We start from the raw sequence: 16,080 nt of genomic DNA on the forward strand, positions 1-16,080 counted from the left end.
ACATTAAAATGCTTTGGCTCTAGATTTTATAGCTGCCACTACACATCAGTCCAATTTGCAAAAAGGCAATTTAAACAAAGAATAGTAATTAAAATAAATGTGTTTTGTATTGAGAGAAACGGAACAGAATGACTGTTTTATCAGTCTTTGGGAGCAGCAATCTCCTAAATCACAGGAAAATACCCAGGTTTACGGGATTTCCTAGCTTTGACTACTCAATTAGTGGAGGAAGAATCTGTTAACTACAGAATTTGATTGCTTATAGGGAATCAAAATCTGATACGAATCATTAAAATATGGTGCAATTTACATATCAGATCGATGTCTCGGAGCGCCTGATACTGCTTGCTGAGCACCTGAGCGAGGGGTTGGAGCTGAGGAGGGTTGGGAGGCGAAAGATGACTGAAGACGCGGTCAGAGAGGAAAACAATAATGACCATAAATTACATTTATATAGCACCTTTCACGTTGGGAGGTCATCCTAACTTGGGGGTTGGATTCGAGAGGGGTGAGGGCCAAGGGAGGGCGGGCGGTTTTGAGGTGGGCTTTGAACGTGGGGAAGGAGGAAGTCGAAAAGGGCTCTGGGGTGGAGTTCCACAAAGTTGGGGCTGTAAGCTTGCCTGCCGATGGTGGGGTGAGAGTCCAGATCCATTGCTAGACATTAAAAAGAAAGAACTCAACTTTCACATTGCCTTTATCACATTGAGCACCTTACAGTAATTACTGTCAACTATAGTGACTGTGTTCATAGGCAAAAAGAGCAGCCATTTTGCTCATGACTTGCCATGGAGCTTGGCAATCATTTGACTCAGAAGCTCGAGTGTTAACAACTGAGCCAAAATGATGCTTTAATAGATCTGGATTTGATATTGGGCTGCTGGATTTTGAGTGTTGAAAGATAAGCCGCTGTTAGAAACACGAACTGCAAAGGCACTAGTAGAAAATATAAACATATAGATGAGGAGACGGACTGAACCAGACTGCAACCTTACCTGAAAGAGTCTTACTGTAATAGCTCACTCAAGCTACCTCTGGTGGGTGGTAGGATGACGGGAGCATAAGGAGATTTTTTGGAATGGATAGTGCTGTTAAGATGAGACTAATCTAAGACCTGACATTTCTCTTATGTAAAAAATGAAATAATAAACCTTGCAAAAATCCTCTACTGAGCATATTTCTTCATCCAACTCCTATCAGAGACCAAAATTCCTATGTTTGAGACAAATGGGCCCCAATTTCTACATAATCTTACCCTGTAGGGCCATTTTGTCTTAAAATTTAACATCTGATTTCTTAAGTTCAATCTTAAAGACTTATTTTTAGGAATTTCACACATTGTGAAAATCAGCTGCCAAATTAAAACTAAATCAACATTTTGTTTAACTGTTTTGTACAATCTTAAATTGTAAAGTTCTGTGGTCTCAGTAAGACTGGTTGGAATTTCGGACCATTGAGATTTCATAAACGTTAACAAAAATGCATCAGCAAAAGACAAATGTTTCCTAATAACAAAAATGAGAAATTGATTTAATACGGACTAAATAAATGAAACCACCATTTATTAAGTAGCTTTCTGTTAAAATAGCTCCTATTGCAGATTTAGCAATTTAAACCTGGGGCGATGTCGGCTAGGTCACCAAGACTTGAAAGATTAGTTCACACAATAAAGAGGGATGTGGAGCAAAATGTAATTACACTTTGTTTCAGGTTTTTAAGCATATTCAGACTGACAGGGATCCCAGGAGTTTCTGGGGTAACAGATGGCTTGCATGCAATTCCCATCAATACAAAATATGAGGACATTTAAGATCAAACATTTTCATGCTCATTCCATAAACCCGCGACAAAAATCTAATATTAGATTCTTTTGAAATTATAGTTTTCACATTTCACAAGGGACCGAATAGAGGTGTCTCTCTGGCACAAAAACAACTCAATAAAAGTAACTGGTTGCAGGAATCTCAGAAGACAAGGTCAGATGAAAGCAATGAACTTCAGGAGGCTAGATTAATATTTCAGATTTGACAAATATAACCTTATCTTGAGGTCAGTGCGCCTGGTCATTGATGTGTTAGCTGAGCTCAAACAAAGGGGGATTGGGACCGCTACAATTGGCCTTAGTGTTCCTGAGCTGGACAGAGGGGGAAAAAAAATCGACTCGCATTTCTGCTGTCAATTGCTATCCAGGAACCCGATGGAAAAGTGTGTGAATGTGTGTGTTCAGTGAGGGCAAGCTGGTGTCAGCAGTGATATCCTTCATGTCTGCAAACAGACGCCTACTGTGTGGATTGGAATGGAAAGAATAGCTAGTTGTATAAGACTTGGAAGTTCTAGTGATGGACATGGAACTTCAAAAGATCTGGAGAAAATCAGAGAGGAAAAAAAAACGCTTCAAATGTTTCTTTTTAACCAAAGCGTTACTGGAATTTAAAATGCTGGAGATGTAACCTTGATTTACAAACAAACTGTAAAGATCTGCCAATAAATGTTGTCCTTACCTACAGAAACTACTGTGTGATTCATTGGGCCCAGAAGAAGATTGTGTTGGAACAGTGTTCCCATAGGATGTGTGATGCACACCTGGTTATAAATAATTTGTGAATCCAGATTAGGATTCTAGCATTTCAGATCTCTGGGAGATATTGTACTTGGGTCTAGATTTATTCTATTTAATGTAGCATTTTAGAGCATCAAGAATTTGGCAAATGCTTTAATCCTCAAGTTTTCTCCAATCACACAACCAACTTCAAAGGTTAAGGGATTCAACAATTTGCCAAATTCTAGATGCTCAGAAATGCTACAGGATAGTGTCAACTTAGACCCAGCTGGAATTACTCCGTGCAAATTATCACAAATTGGCTACTCCGATAAAAATCACTGCATCAAGACAGTCAGTTTGAAGTAAGAGTAACTGGAAGAAAAAATATCACAGGTCAGACAGACGGTGAGTTTTAGTGCAAGGCGCAAGACTATATATAGTCTGTTTTACTGTTGGTGGTGATGAATGTTCCAGTATGGTTTATCATCTTGTTGGATAGAAATTTAATGGGGACCAGAGGACACTTAAGATCAAACCTTTTCATACTCATCCATGAGACTGTCAAAAGTGATGGATGCTAGACATTGTGCTTTAATTACCTTTCAATCGAGACTTCCAGACTGAACTTCTTTCATTAGAGAAAGAAGATTGAGGGAAACATGATTTAGATACAGAAAATGTGGAAGTAAACAGACTGTGTGCCTGGGGAGAGCAGAGCCAGAAGCCACGGGTTTAAAATGACATGGAATGTGAAGTGTGGACTAGAGATTAGAACTTAGTTCTCACAGAGTTGTGGATTTGAGGCCTCCTGGAAAAAAAGCAACTGATGTTGTCATTTAAATCGTTTCTTAAAAAAAAACAACTGATGAGTATCAGTCTGAGAGCTGCATTGGAGAATGTAAGGATATGTGCAGACTGAGATGAACAAATCCTCCAAAAGCCTATACAGTTTTTTTTAAAAAAATACTCTGCTGGACCAGTGAAGGGTATGTCTTTAGAAGAAAGACAGAAATGTTCTGGACTTTTAGTTTGATCATCCCTGTTCAAGTGAACGTTAAAGAGCCCATGGCACTATTTTTGAAGAGATGAGAGTTCCTCCTGTTGTCCGATCCAACAATACCCAGATAAAATTGGTCACTCACTTCATAGGTGTTTGTGGGACACTAACTGCCATGTTCATCTATGAAATACAGTCATTACACTTTACAGCAAATCCTGTGAAGCACTTGAACCATCTTCTTTATTTGAAAGACAATATCAAATGCAAGGATTATTATTTTTATTATTATAATAGAATAGTTTTGCAGAATTTTCCCCCAAAAGATGGAGTAACTTTGGTTCGGATGGGATACATTTGTGTGAGCTGAAGCCCCTCTTTTCATTCTATGCTTTATAACATCTTGATTTTTAGCTTCATATTGCACGATAAAATATTTCCTGACATTAACCATTTCCACATTTAAAGGTGTTTATGGTTGGTATCTGATAGCTGAAATGCCCTGTCAGGGTAAGAGTAGTGGCATTGATAATGTCAGCTTTTAACAGGATTCCTCCCATTATAAACCCACATCCAGGAAAAATGTTGCTACAGATAAGACTGACAGGAATTTCAGCCCTCGAATGTTTGTCAAGTTATGAGCAGGCATAAGTATTGGGAAATGGGTGCCAGTTGCTAATGCCTGCTATCAAGAAATGGTCAGTTGGGTGTTCTGGAAGATGAGATCAAATGGACCAAAAGGCTTTCTCCATCTGAACTAATCTGGTGAAGAGTATAAATTCCGGAGGCACTTCTTGTATCACATTTTTCCGCAAGCTCTTGATCTACTCGAGGAGTGAAGCAACATCTGACAAGTCCCCAATGAAGAGGTGTGAACATCTTGCTGCCCCCACATTGCCTTATTACAAATGTCCTTTAAGATGTGTCCTGTGTAACATTTTTAAACATCACGTGTCAGACATTTCTAAGGTTTTCCACAGTGTTCCCTCCAAATTCCTCCTCTGGTAATCATTTTTTTTTTGAAAAAAATCTGATCTAAGCTATTTTGAAAGCTGAACTCTAGCTTTGAAATTTTAAAACAGACAGCATTGTATTATCTTGTCAGTTTAAAGAACTCAGCCCGAGGACGAGATTCAAACTGAGGCAAAAAATTTGATTCTTTAGGGCTGCATTGATATGGTATCTGCTGGAACATGAGGTCATTGAGCCTTTTCCCTATGGATACAAGCTCCTGTTATTTACTGTGATTCGCATGATTATAACCAGCTTATATTTGCACTTGAAATTTCTTTCTTCAAGGTTGTGAGAAAAACATAACTTAAAGAGTTGTTCATCTCAGTGGTCTTAAAGAAGCTCGATATATAAAAAGTATCCCCTACTACAACAAACAACAACAACATTACTACAACATTATTACAACATTTAAAAAAAAATCTTTCTCCAGGTTATAAAGAAATAGGAGTTAGATATAACCTAGAGGCATGGACCAGTCTTGTGATGAGTTATTTTCCCAAAAGCTCCTTTTTCAGATTAGTCTTCAAAGCCAAAAATATTTTCTCTCTCTCTCAACTCCCTATCCAGAGAATACCAGACTTTAGAAGTAAAAAAATATATTCTTGGGGGGGAAAAAAATCAACATTTCCATCCAACTTTCACTTTTTTCATCTTGATTTGATCCATGACAAATATTTAGAGTTCCTGACCATTCGCTTATGCCACTTGAACCCCCCCAGCTTCCTCCAGGAAGAAGATTAGGTAGAAAAGGTCCCCCATGCATCTCAAAGTTTATTTTTTTCCGCTTTGCTCTTGTGTCTGAAACTTTTCCCCATTGTTTTGGGGCAGAAAGCTGCATCCTCTATCTTCACATGGTGGTTCTCTCTGCTCCAGTCACTTTCGCACACAACAATGTCCCACGAACCGCTGTAATTTAATGAACAATTTTATTTGGGGGAATTGCTTGGCAGGTCACCGGGTAGAGAAACTCCATTTCTTCTCTGAAATAAAAAAATAAATAAACATTGGAGGTCAATTGTGGGCTATTTCTCAGCTGGATTCTATCAGAATTCCATGTGGGAACCCCACTCTGGAAGGCAATCACATTGGAGAGGAGTTGCCATTGCTTGTGTGATGACCTTCTGATCACAATTAACTTGACTCTGACTCATTATGGTATTCTGTTACGAATTGGAGCAAATTAAGCCTTGTTCTTGTTGAAGTAAGGGGGTAACTGATAACAACTGGGTGCTTTCCACAAGAAATAAAAGCTTGTTGATGAAATTGACCAAGTTTTGCTTGAGACAAAGTGCCAGAGCAAGTGATACTGTGATCCCCAGCTCCCTACCAGAAGGTCACACATTTGAATTCCCAGTCTTGCCATTGATGGGAGCATCTGTTTTGTCAGCCTGTTAGATGGAGCATTCGACGATGGTGCAATTGCTTTATCTCTGGGGAAGGAGGGAGAAATTGGTGTACTTGGTGTAAACTCACTGTAAGTAATATATGTGTATGCAAAATGCATGGGGGACCTCTTCTACCCAATCTTCTTCCTGGAGGAAGCTAGGGGGTGTTCGAGTAGCATAAGCAATGGTCAGGAACTCTAAATATTTGTCATGGATCAAATCAAGGTGAAAAAAGTGAAAGCTGGATGGGAATGTTGATTTTTTTTTACCCCCAAGAATATTTTTTTTACACATCTAAAGTCTGGCATTCTCTGAATAGAGAGTTGAGTAGCAATCCCGGCTGATGTTACCCTTAGCGCCTTTGGCGATGCATGATTACAACAGAGAAACTCCATTAGCTGCCAATAATGTCAAAGGCCCTACGTATGATAAGTACTGAAATTTCAGGCTGAATAACATTTTCTTATACCATTGCCCTTGCTTATGAAATGTCTGTCCATTTGTAATTCTGTGGATTTTTTTTTCTTCCAACCATTCTCAGTTCGGACAGGGCAATGTTCTCCAGTAGTAAATATTTTTTTCTAAGATGATTTTCTTTTCTGCGGAGAAGCAAAACAGAATTGGCTTTGTTCAATGTTATACATTCACTTTGTAGCAATCTGTCCCGAAAGAGCACACAACAGCCAATATGCCATAAAGTATTGGAGCTCAGGGTACAATTTTTTTCACTGACTGTTCTTCCTGAACCAGTATTTCATTTTGAAGCTTTAAAAAACCCCAAACCCAAGCCATCTGTAAGATGTCATTCATTTCTGACTTGAGCTATTGATCACTGACCCAAAATCTGGTAATACAAATCTATGTTGTCCGGGCATTAATAGAAAAATTGATTTGGACATTTTACATTTAAAAGATTTCATGCAATAAAAGTTCTTTCGGTTGTGTTTGTCGAGAGGCCATGGGATTGTACATTAATAACTTTTGTACTTTGTGGCAGAACACAATAAAAATAAGGTGAGCTGCCAGCAGTACAAACTGATCCCATGAACTTTCATCCGTTATATCCAGGGATTACTGGTAAAACCGCCCTGGAAAACCTGCAAAGATTTGAAGCTTTTGACAAAAAATTTGAAGTGGAACCCACTTCGCAAAAGTGTTGGGGAAACCTTTGGATTTTCTTACAAATATACATAAAATTACATAATTTTATTGAACTGCTTCATTGAGTCACTTGTAGATGCCGCTATTGTAACAAAAATGACTGCCTCTTCTGTCTCCTCACCTTGTCAATCAAAACAGTTTGGCCAATTTTTGTTAAGAAGACTGTGACCACCCCTTTATTGCTGTATAATGGAAATACAGCAGGAATTTTTTTGTTGCTGTGCTATTTAAAGCATTCTTAAAGACTGTGTAAATCTGCTGTGTTGAAGTATATAAAGTGTTATGGTGCAATAAGGAATCGTGAGCTGAATTGAGAGCTTAGTGTTTTAATTTGTTCTCAGAACTCTATTTAGACAATAATGAATCTGATGTCTGACCATTGGGCTATTTAACACCTCAGCAAAATGCATAATAGGAATTTTATTAACAATCGTTGTATTTGATATAGCACTTTTCACAATAGGAAGACTTCACAGGATTTATTGTAAAGTGCAGTGACAATTTATAGGCAAACAAAACTCGCACACATCCTACCTTTGAGGCTTTGTTCATTGGATCCTGTACCCAGTTAACTGATCTTTAAGTAACAATCAATTACAATAAAGTATGAAAAATGTTTAAACCTCTAGCTACAGAGCTGGTTTATAAATAGAGTTTAAATTTTGAATGAGAATTGCTCACACAAGTAGAATCTTTATGCAGAGATGCATAGAGGGCAAAATAAAATCTCGAACCTCAGCATTGTGAAAGGAAATGCCATGATGTTTGTAGTACACCCTTAGTCAAACACAGCAATAATATTGATTCAAGAGTGGTCTAAACTTACCATAAAGCCGCTGAACAGTTTATAACACTCAAAATACTGGGTATAGTGGGAGACTTTTTTTATATTTATTCTACATAAATGTTTTTTTTCCTGTACAATTATAAAGACTTACAGTTTTTAAGGATGCTGTTTTTATTCTGCCTCATTCAAGCTGAAATTTTAGAATTGTATTGCTTTTGGCTGTTCGAATTCCAGCCAAAGTTGGCTTCTTAAAAATGTTTGCATTCCTTCTCTGACCACATTTAATGACTGCTGTTCGTCCAATCAATATCTTAGATTTTATTCTCAGTTAAATTCTATTCCCTTCAGGGGACAGAAGCTCAATCCAACTTACATTTGGTCTATACAGGCACAAACAAATTCCCTGCAAGGCTTTGCTTTTTTTTGAATGCGCATTGTTAGCAGCTTGCAAGATTGCTCCTTGTTTAATCATTCATATCGTATTCCCTCTTTTCTCTCTTCTAATGATGCAATCCAGTATGGCTGGACCTCGGGTCCACTCCAGATTATGTAGACCTGATTGGCAGCTTTCCTCTAACCTATTTCAGGCACATTGGGATTTGAATTTGGGATTCCAATGGTAGAAGTACATAGATGTGTGCATTGTGCAAAACAGAATTTCAAACTGACCTGCACATACTACAGTTACTTACTCATTCGAGGAGTGTAATCAGCAAGGAGTATTGCCTGCCATTGTATTTGCAAGCTCTTTCCCAGTATACTCATAGCAGAGTCTTTGCCTCACACCATACGCTCCATTTTATAGCCCAAGTTATGTAGCTTTGTAGAAATATTTGTTTTAAAATTAGGTTATCTTCAATGAATAAAGGAATTGCATTCCCCTATTGCCATAAGGAGCCAAATGGCTCTTGCCAATGTGTCTCTGTTGTTAGAAAGTGACATTTCTGGAGGTTCTGGTAAATTTCTTTCACCATTGAGGTGGAATTGCCTTCAGAAAGCATTGTGCAAGTAGCTGGATCCATCTGTAATAGTTGAGACAGATGAGCCAAGCAATGGTGACACCAGCAACAACAGTTGTACAACTCTATCTTGTTATCATTGGGGGATATCAGAGTAAAAACTGCAGGATCAAGCTAGGATGAGCAAAATATATAAAATCAGCCCATCTGATAATATTGGAGAATAATATCAGAGACCAATCCGACCTAGCAGGGAACTGGAATTGCATTTGTATGTTGTTTTCAATTTTTCTTATTTCCAACAGCACCATTTTATACCAAAATGATCAAACAAAATGTTTGATATCTTCCCGTTTTGAATTAACAATTCCTCACGCATCCATGCTGGTTTGACTCAGTTACTTCTGAATATTTATACCAGCTGCAGACGGTTAACAATGCGATCATTAATGATCACAAGTGCATGTTGATAGTGCAGCAATGAATTATTTCCGATCCACTGTGTGAATGATTTCAACTTCAACTCGTACTTTGTAATGACTTTGATATGGTCAAGTGCGGAACTGCTGAAGAATGTGCCCAGAGACCAAAATATGTTGGGTAGCCAGTATTCTTGACAGCAGACATCAGGAGGGCACGGTTTCCGTCTCTATTACAATGACAGGCAAATCAATGAAGAAGTCCAAAGGGACCTGACAACTAAATTGGATCTAGAAATGTAAAACCAATCTGCAGCACAGCTGAGATCTGGTTACTCAGCTATGTCCTGGACAACTGAAGAGAATAAAATGGCCTAAAAGATCTCTGACCCATCATTCCTAATGGAGGAAAAGCAAGTGAAACATTAACAGTCAGCAGATGTAATGAAAGCCTTGAAAAAAAGAACAATCCACTAACCAAGACCGCAGGTTGCACATGTTGTATTAAACCTGCACACTGCAGGATTGACAAAATCATTGTTGTGCTGCACTTTGGCATTTACATTAAAAAAAAACCTCCTGTGAATGCCCATACTTGGATATGAAATAATGTAGTTTATGACTTATTAGGGATGTAACTATTCCCAGTGTCTGATTTTTACAGCTGTTTGCAACTGTGCCAAATCCTAACCATAGCAAGTGATTAATGACCACTCTGCCAGTCTCCTTATATTGATTGATTGATTAGTTGGGTCATTGATTGATAGTTGTTTTTAGTTAACGTGATCTGACTTCTGTCGCTAGACAGTTTTTAATGATTTACTAACTGGGACTTTGAACATTTTATCAGCCACAGATTGCAATAATCTGAAGTTAAAATTCTGATGGACTGAACATATTTCTAATCAGCGGAACTATGGATTTACCATATTTTTGATACTATTATTAATTTATGGAATATATTGCCCTTCAAAAAAATCGACATCCTTGTTCCTAATTTAAATTCTATATATTTGTATCACTGCAATACCGAACATGTCTATAATATGTGCTTAATATTTCCCTTAATGCCTTACAGGGTCTCTGAAACTTGTATTACATTCACAAGCAGATTTATCAAAGGCCAAGTGCCTATGAGACCCTTATCTCTGGAAGGTCTTTCTGATAATGATAGCTCTCTAGGCATCTCATCATCAACCTCTTGACAGCTTCAGATCCAGAGAAAGGTGCACTACTTACTGGCATTTGCAAGGTTCAATTTGTCTTCTAGTTTGAGGGAACGTCCCTCAGGCTTTACTCATTCCACAGCAGCAATACGAGCACACATAATGAGCCAGTGATGTGGATGGCATGTGAGAAGGACCCACCTAGTTTGATTTAGGGTTTAACAGGACCCCATGATTGGTATTTGATGAAAGAATTCTTGGAACAAGATCAAACGTTTCTAAAACGCACTTGAGAGCAAAGGAACAGTGGCAGATTCAGGGTTTGGTGCCACACATTGTCATAGGGGAAAATAATGTTTGGTGTTGAGTGTCTGCTCTTGAAGGGACAAGAGTTTAGAAGCAAAACAAGACCCTGATTTGTCATGTTTGGATTCAAAGGAATGTTCCTCTGAATCCAAACTTTGATCTTGTTCCAAGCCTGTAGTACCAAACACACACAGAGCCATGGAAATTTACAGCACAGAAAGTAATTTTCACATAGTGAGAAAACATCCGGCATTTTTAAACATTGATTGTTCTCTTTACATTGGGTAAGAAAACTATTTGCTAGTAAAAATGTAAGCTGTGAGTGATTATACATATTTAATGATAATTTTCGCTGACATTGAAAACCAGGCCAATACCGTAGCTCAAGAGTACTTGGCTTCACAATGTTAAAAAGGTGGTAAAACATAAATTAAACCACCAACCTAAATGAATACATCAGATACATTTAGTCCAAATGTTAGCAACTTTACAGAGAATAAGTCACAGAAACAGACTATTTGGCCAAACTACACCCCTCCTATTCTCTCCTGTACCCCTCTTCTTTACTTCTTCATGTATGAATCAGGTTTCCTCTTAAATACATTCATGCTTTTTGCTTCATCCACTTAAATCGCAAGTCACAAGATGCCTGAAAAACATATTCTCATATTGCTTGCACATTGTACAGACACTGCACCATACAGTAAATCATGTGATGTGCTTTGAACCATCCTTGTGACATGAAAGACATTATATCAAATGTAAGAATTTTTTTTAACGTTCAGTCATGTTCCCAGCTTCATTAAATGCCACTTAAAGACAACAATTTTTTTTTACAGTTTACCAACAAACTATTACACTTTTTACATAATCCTGGATTGTTTAGCAAACAATCCAACAATATAAACTGTAAACTAAATATATAAATTTAAATCACATGATAACACATTATAATATAATCCTTGCATTTGATATAGCGCCTTAGAACATCATCGAGACTTCGCAAAGTGCTTCACACAATATACTTTAAAGTGAATTGACTGTACATTTTGTGGGCGAAACCACTACATTGCTTCTCATTTGGAGGTTTTCCACAATTCTCCTCTGCTGTGCCTGCAGGAAGGTCAAAATTGAGACAGGCTCCGGTGCTACAAGGACAGAAACAACACATTTTTGGTGGAACATATTAATCTTTCAATCATCTGCTGCAGTGCAGCTGTTGTTCAGAGAGTAACTGGTCTGAAAAAAATCCATTAACCGGTTTTGCTTTATTGTTAAAATTTATAGAAGGAGTAATCCTTGCACATCAAACTGTTTCTGCTTTATACCTTTATGTGTTTCCCACTGAATGGTGGAATATGGAACAATCTAACTGTTGGAATTCTCTTGAATTAATTCTTGTCCCCCAGGCACCAAATTCCATAATCGGATGTTGAGTGAATTGAACTAGAAAAGTCCATTTTGTTTTGTGATCATTGTTTAAAAAAAAACCTTAATAATTACCCTTACATTTGTTATAGCGCCTTTGAGCAACAGCCATACATTGCATTTATATAGTGCCTTCTACGTCATGAGGGCATCCCAAGGCAGTGACTTTCATGTCGGTAGGACATTCCAAAGTGCTTCACATGATTTACTGTAAAGTGTAGTGACTGTTTTTTCTGGGTAAACTGAATTTGTTGTCTTTATTTCAATTTGTGCCTTATAAGACTTTGGCAATTTGTTGATTAATAATTCCCAGGTCTGAATTTTGGAAACTGGAAGCTACAGTTCATGAAACGAAAGATCTGGTGTATATTGGGTCATAAAAAAACATTGATAATTAATAACTGCTTTTGTGTTGTGTGACTGATATTTCACTGCTCTCCAGAAGATACTGCCCACCATGTTTGATATTTGTTAATTTGTTAAATCTTGTTAATTTTGTTAATTTGTTAAATCTTACATTGATGGAGTTATCTCAGCACGAAATACAATTCAACAGCAGAAATAATGTTTATTCTCAGTTAAATATTCTGTTGTTCCTGTTGTGTCCTTCATGTCCCTGCAAATAATAATAAATCCTTGCATTTTGATATAGTGCTTTTCACATCTTCTAGACGTCTCAAAGCGCTTCACAGAATAGACTGTAAAGTGAATTGACTGTATATTTGTGGGCAAAATGCAGCAGCCAATTGCCCACAGCAGTGTCCCACAAACAGTTGTGGATTGAAGCGACCAATTTATTATCATTTTTTTTCTTGAGGGATTATTATCGGGTGCGTGGAGTAAGGAAACTTGCCCAAGGTTTCACCCTGCCGGGAATCGAACCCAGGTCTCTCGCTTGCAAAGCGAGTGCTCTAACTACTGAGCTACAGGACTCCATGTGATTCAGTTAGAGGTAATGTCTGAGCTTCCTGGGAATGACTTACCCAAAGAGCTGTCTCTTTTCCTGTGGGTAAGTTTTGCTTTGGTGCCTTCTCTGGGCTCCAGCTGAGATTGAGCATTGCTGCTTCCAGCCACTTTATCGAGCATAATTAGAGAACCGATTCCCATGACGTTTTACCTTCAACAACCAGGCTTGTGGGTATGATAAATGTTCAGTTTCGCAACCCATTGCGATTAGCAGCAACCTAAACACGTATTGGGGATGCACTGAGTCACTGTCAGAAACAAGACCCATGCTGATCACTTCCATTATTTATTGGGCTTTAATTGGTTCTATATTATTATGGCAGATGTACACACTTACAATGCACAGTAGCCAGTAATAAATCAGAACATCTTCTAAAATTGTTTTTCTATGTATAACAAATCATACTTAAGTTCTCTGCTAAAGACCTGTGCAGACCTCAGGATGAAAATGGTCCACTTATTGTAGCTGGTTGGGTGGGACCTTAGTGTGAACTGATGAATTAATATGAAAGCAGCACAATGCCATCTGTGATATTTAAATAATCTCCATCAACAGATCTGATTGGGGTCACCAGTCATGTGCTACCCACTCTGTGTTTACAAACCTGTATCATGTCTTGCAGTGCATGTTACCAAACAGAGCTGCCTCTTGTACACTAATAAAGCAACACTGCAAGCAGCTGATTGGATTTATATTGCACAAGGGCTATTACAGGCTAAACTTGATCCAATTTGAATTATAGGTTGATTTAGAAATGTAAAGAGATTAAGTATTTCTGCTCGACTAGTTCAAGTTGGGCTCAGGTGGCAGCACTCTCATCTCTGATTCAGAAGGTTGTGAGTTTAGTCGTCACGTTGGGTCTTTGAACTCATAGGGTGAGACGTAGGTATTGCAGAAAAGTGCTGCAATTTTGCATTAAACCGAGGTAGGTCCTCTCTGCCTTTGGTAAACATCAAAGATCCCATGCACTATTTGAAAAGACAAGTGATACCTACCTCCGGGTGTCCTGGCCTTTAATAATTAGTTTTTTTTATTTTTAGCAAAGGGTAGGAATGCATTTAAAAACTGTTTGGGATTTTTTTGGATTTTGCTATGATGTACATCGACATTGGTTCCAAATAAGCTGGAGTGACAGACGCCACAGTGAGTGCAACACATCTGCCACTATCCCATGGGCAGCCTATGAAATGGGGGTCAGGCTGAAGGTGGTAGAATTGACAGCTGCAGTCTCTTCCACTGCCAGTATTGAAAATCGCCATGCTGGCAGGCTAGTGGGAGTGTCGCACTGCTGGAGATTTATTTATATTGCATAGTTTTAAGTGGCAAATTATCTGTGGTAGGATCTCAATGAAAGCAATTCCATCACCAAATGAGGAAACGTGCTCCTGGAAGAAGGGAATACAAACATGTGGTTGTCTCCTGAGGAATTCCCAATGTTCTTTCAGCTTCAGAACATTGGAAATGTCTACACTATCACATATAAACATTTTCATAACCTCCCTCTGGCCCATCAAGAACCCGTTTTGTTTCTGGGGCATGATTTGCGATACTTCCGAGAGGAGTTGAAAGCATTTAAACCAGAAGATCTGCCAGCTGCTCAATGCTCAGAGACGCTATCCTACACGAAGGGCGCTATGAAATTGCAGTTGTTGCTGTTATTGTTAGTAAGTTTTCTTTGGCTGACATCTGGCTTTCATAGAAGTCAACAATGTCATCAGATTTGCTGCTCAGCATTTGAGCAAAGTCGTAGAGGTTCAGGCTGAGAAAATAGGTTGCTGCCAGGAATAGTGCTTGTGATCCTTTCTATTCAGGCAGGTTGTTGGGTACCTCTGCGACAGGTCAACTTTTGGCAAAGAGTTGTCCACTCCTCGAAAGTGTTTTCTATCTGACTGTTTGTTTTTAATATTGTACCAGTTTGGGATTCACAAATTTTGCAATTACCACAGGTCTGTTTCTTGAATATTGCAAATTACAACCCATTGTTTGCCAGTTATCACTGCAGAAAGTTTTGACTCAAACACTATAATGTGGCTTCTGAGTAAAATGAAATGATGTTATCTAACATGTGGAACATAACAGTGCACAACACTTACTTGGCGTCTGACTCGGTCTCTTTAAAGTGAGGCATTATCCTCTGTGAAGGGTTCTGTATAAATGCAAGTTGTTGCTATTAAACACCCATAAAAACAAGTCTTGTTGGATTTGCTTCTGACCTGATTTGTATGCAACAGTGAGCATTGCCACATGCCTGGGCGCACATCATTTACACTGTGTGACACGATACTACCTAGAGCCATTAAAACTATTCTCACTTGTGCATAGTTCTATCATAAGCGATAATATTCACGTGATAGATTGAAATAATTGCATGTAGAAAACATCTCAAGTTTAAGTGATACGTACCTGTGTCTGTTTTCAGGAAAATCTTCCTCTACATGTGTGTTATTTAATAATAATAATAATATTTGTTAGCAAGAGGGACACCAATGTTCAAGAAAGGAATATTTTTTCACTTATTCTCAATGACCATCCTGCCACACTGCTGTACTGTACCACTTTCATTATCCATATCCTCCGCTCTATTCGTGATATCTTTTAGAGTCGGGCTACTAATTTAGTGTCTATTAGTGTTGAATTAGGGACAGTTTTATATATGCAAAATGCCCACTGGGAATTAAACTGAATCTGTCAGAAATCATTTCACATTTCATGAAGTAATAGTTTGGCATTATCGTTATTAACGGGATGGATTCATTAAACTTTACATTGCTGCGTTGAAATGTAAGATTATAATCAGATATTACTCAGTGTGTAATAACCTCATAACGTACACCTTCCTGTATCATTAACTCAAATCTTTTATTAAATCATTGGTAAATAAAGTCTCTCGTGTCATTAAAACAAAGTTTTATTTAATGGTGAAAGCTTGGTAATTTACCAGGAAAAGGTAAT

The sequence above is a fragment of the Callorhinchus milii genome, unplaced genomic scaffold (assembly GCF_018977255.1).
Source record: "Callorhinchus milii isolate IMCB2004 unplaced genomic scaffold, IMCB_Cmil_1.0 Scaffold6, whole genome shotgun sequence".
NCBI classification, from domain to species: Eukaryota; Metazoa; Chordata; class Chondrichthyes; order Chimaeriformes; family Callorhinchidae; genus Callorhinchus; species Callorhinchus milii.